Here is a 4,148-nt window from a genome sequence, read left to right on the forward strand (position 1 = left end):
CGACGCTCTAAAAAACGTCGCTAAATATAACAATTTACGATGTTATTTTAAATAACGTCACTATATATTTTGGTAAAGGCGGTAAATTTTTTTAAAATATTTACTGACGAAATATACTTTTTTTTGTCAGTAAAAATATAGAATCAATGACGTTTTATAATAAGCGTCCTTAAATGTTTTATTTAAAAAATTAATTTAACATAAAACCTCAGGAAAAGTAAAAATATTTTGCGGAAATTTTTTTATCATTTGGCGCTATTGAAAAAAAGCTCTATCAAAAATTAAAATTAAAATCTGTGTAAAATCTTCTTACAATCTTCAACTTCACACCATAGCAGCAGTACACACGCTTCACCTCTCTCTGCACTGCAAAATTTCCCCGCTTGGTAGTCTCTGTTACGCAATAGTCTCCAAAGCAAAATTAGGGCTTTTCCATCGTCTCCAACCAATTGCTTTTATCTTCGCTAGTCGTCGCTGTCACGCCCTCCTTCGTCTGTTTGTTGTCTCCCCGTTCTCCATTGGAGCAGAGGAAGGTCGCCAGTCACCCTCCGTCGCTGCCGGTCTTCGCACAGCAGGGCAAGGTTGCCGATCATGCTCCGTTGCCGCCACTCTTCGCACAAGGTCGCCGGTCACTCTTCACAAAAGGTCGCCATCGGTCGCTGCTGCTGAAATCTCCGGTCTCCATCGCAAGTGAAAGGTGCGTACAAATATATTATTAATATTTTATATTTTATTTAAGTTTTCAGACTACTATAGCATCAACCTAAAGGTGGTTGAGAAGAGAGTAAGACTTGCAGAGCTGGTTTTGAGGTGCGGGATTTGTTGGTTCTGTTCTTATAGAGACAATATTCAAGTTAGAAAGATCTCCATACTGTTACTGGTTTTTGATTGAGAGGTTGTTGAATTGAATCGCAGGACTGTATCTCCATAATGTTACTGAGACTAGGCTTATGTAGACACTTCAAGAGGAGAAAAATTGCATATCAATGTAAAGTTCCTTACTTTATTCAGTATTGATATTGAAATGCTTTCACCATATGCTTTCTGTTGTTCCTCTGGTTAAACCTTGTATCTGTGAGACACTATTGGGTGTAAAGTTAAATACTTCTATTATTTCTATGAAATTGATGGTGTGTAAATTGTGATGTTTTTGCCTAACATCGGCCTCCAATCATGGTTTTTACTTGCACTCGCAACAATAAGTTTGGTTCCTGATCTATACTTATCTTTGAAGGTTTACATTACTATTTCTACTTGTTCATGCAGTTTGATGTCACCTTTCCAGCCATCCGGTGTTCATTACTTAGTGTAGATGCCATGGATATTAGTGGGAGCAACATCTTGACATAGTATGTGGTGTAAAACGTTCTTTAAAAAAAAAAAATCTTTTGCACTATTTTCTTGTCTGCCATTGCTCTTATGCTCATAGTTCTCTCCATGATGACTAATAGAGACATGATATATTCATGAAAAGAATTGATTCTCATGGTAATGTTATTGAAGTCAGACAAGAAGGAATTTGTGTACCTAAGGTAATGCGCTGATATCCCCTCATTTTTTTTTCCGTTTCAAATGGAGGTCTGTTAAACATTGGAATGATCTAAGTTGAAATAATGGCGAACAAGTGACAATGGGATGAAACTGATCCTCATTATTTCTATATCACCATCTACATATATCTCAAGATGTCGTGAGCTAAAGCTTGATGGATGTCTTGGCAACTTTTTCTACACTTGAATTTCCATTTTTTAAACAACAGGTGTCAACTGTTTTAAAGAATTGCTGATTATCTTTTTGTTGTTATCTGTTTGTTCTTCTTAATAAGTATATATCAACTTGGTGAATTACTAAATTTCTTAAGATTTTCTGCTTCAGGTTTGAGGTTGGTAGAGCTGAAGCAACTTTGCCAATGGAGTTTCAGGGAAGTGGATTATGTCACTGATTGGTTTGGAAGGACCTGAGAAATCACTTGCAACTGAGATTGATAGTGATCTAATTCAGAGTTGAGTTCAGTCGTAATGATAATGCTTCTACATCAGTTGAAGATTTCAAAGTATCTTCAGCTCCGGTTGCTGTTGGTTCACCTTCATGCTCACACCAATTGGAGGATGCAGCTCAAATTCAAAAGAGTATGAGAGAAGAATGGGCAGTCATATGCATTCAAACAGCTTTTAAAGGATTTCTGGTAATGAATTTGCTCTTAATGCATAACTTATGTCAGTTGGTACATATATTGTTCTCTGTTTAGTTGAAATCTTCTTTTAGCTTTTGCTGCCTGGATTTTGCCTCATTTTATCTGAATAACCTGCAAAGAGTCTTTAATGTAATCATATGGTCTCATTTTTCTTCCTTTTAATTATGTCTTATGGATCTAATTCTCTATAAATATATTTTTGAAACTAAAAATAAATATATTTAGTATTTCTTTTCTTATGAATTTGGATAAAGATATGATAGTTCCAGGGCTAACAAGTAACAATGGCTTTAGCATTAATACGCATTTATGGAGATATACGATCCATGTAGCAGACACAACTGAATTTGGGTTTATGGCTTGGATTTTCAAACTCTAGCTCAAGTTTCACAGCATTTGGTACTAACCATCCATTTAGTTTATATTTGCATCTATGCTTTTGCTCTTGATTGAGCTCTGGTGACTTGAGGATAGGTATGAAGAGTGAACTCATAGTAACTAAAAGAACATGGAGGGTACTATTAGGGGGCATGGGTTTGACATACATGGCAAATCTGGGATGGGAGGTTAAATTTCCCTTTCAGGAGTAATAGTCCTCCTTTGCAGTAGGGTTTTCCATTTTACCCCATGTTTTCATTTGGTTAGTGAAGAAGGGTGTTGTTACTTTGAATCTTGTATTGTTTCTCTTGTTTTGACACTTGAATATTGTTTAAAATGTTAAAAATGCTAATTGTTAGGCTAGGAGAGCTCTACGAGCTTTAAAAGGATTAGTGAGAGACTTCAAGCACTAGTCCGAGCAAGGCGTGTTCACATGGCATTGGAAAGCCAAATTGCACATTAGAAGCTTCTAACAGGATCATATAGCGTTTTACAAAGCGAATTTTTGTTTTTATTATTATCTATTTCTATGTCAAGGAATTGAAGTAGTTGAAGATCTTTTTGTTGACAGGTTCAAGAGGCTTCAGTGGATGAAATGGCATGACTATCCAATTTCAATGAGACAGGAACTCGAGGGGCATACCAACATTTGAAGGTATAACCAAAGTTTAGAATTTTATTTATTATTTCTTTGTTATATAAATTTTGGTTTTGTGGAGTATAATGATATAATGATAGAATGAAAAATTGATTACATGCTATAAGCAACTAAATGAAATATTATTAAAGAAAATTTATGTTAGAAATTAAATATAATCACAAGAAAGTATAAAAGTGAGATAAATTAACTATCTGATTGAGTTAAATATATAGTTTTGAATAATTTATTATTCATGATGGAAAAACATTTACGTTTTTTAGTGGCAGGGAATTATTGCATATCTAGATGTACTCATCAAATCGGACCTTCTCCCCAAGACAAAGGACTTCCAAAGTGTTGACCTCAATAGTTTTGATGAAGATGATAATTGTTACCAATCTTTATGTGCATAGAATTGTATATATTCTCGTGTCTAGTTTGACCTTATTTAATATTAATCATTTGTATCACATTACATCCTTGTAATTCAATATTATACTATGAAAAATATTCTTCTATTTTGAACATTTAATTGATGCTAAAATATTTTATTTTCAATTTCATGAAACTGTTGTGTAAATCATTCTATATACAAGCATATTAAACTATCATCAATAAAGGGTCACAAAATTGTAAATATCTCCAAATATAAACTTTTGCGATGAAAAATGAATATGGAAAAAACGTTAATAAATGTCTTTTTACTGGCAACATAATAATGTACATAATCGTCAACAAATGTTATTTTATTGACACATTTCATTTTTCGCCACCAATTAAATTTATTAATGACAAGTATAATTGTATAGAAAACGTCAGCAAAGACACATTTGCTGACGAAATATTTTACTTCGTCACAAACTATTACTGACGTTTTTTTAATATTCCGTTGCAAAAATTATGTATTCAATGGCATTTTCAAAATCATGCAAAAAC

The 4,148-nt window shown here is 33.6% G+C and overlaps 1 long non-coding RNA gene across 6 annotated transcripts; it reads left to right on the plus strand.

Moving 5' to 3' along the window:
- The first annotated feature begins 339 nt into the window (after nucleotides 1–339).
- LOC109179024 lies at nucleotides 340–3,772 on the plus strand. 6 transcript variants are annotated; one of them, XR_002053812.1, is made up of 7 exons: nucleotides 340–697; nucleotides 916–988; nucleotides 1,267–1,349; nucleotides 1,452–1,532; nucleotides 1,876–2,185; nucleotides 3,144–3,227; nucleotides 3,494–3,772. It is a non-coding gene; the product is annotated as an uncharacterized LOC109179024 (long non-coding RNA). The 6 variants fall into 6 exon arrangements; XR_002053813.1 differs by having other exon boundaries at nucleotides 340–810; nucleotides 1,267–1,759; XR_002053814.1 differs by having other exon boundaries at nucleotides 1,267–1,759; nucleotides 2,932–3,227.
- The last annotated feature ends 376 nt before the right edge of the window (nucleotides 3,773–4,148 follow it).

This window comes from Ipomoea nil, unplaced genomic scaffold (genome assembly GCF_001879475.1).
Source record: "Ipomoea nil cultivar Tokyo-kokei standard unplaced genomic scaffold, Asagao_1.1 scaffold0179, whole genome shotgun sequence".
Taxonomy (NCBI): Eukaryota; Viridiplantae; Streptophyta; class Magnoliopsida; order Solanales; family Convolvulaceae; genus Ipomoea; species Ipomoea nil.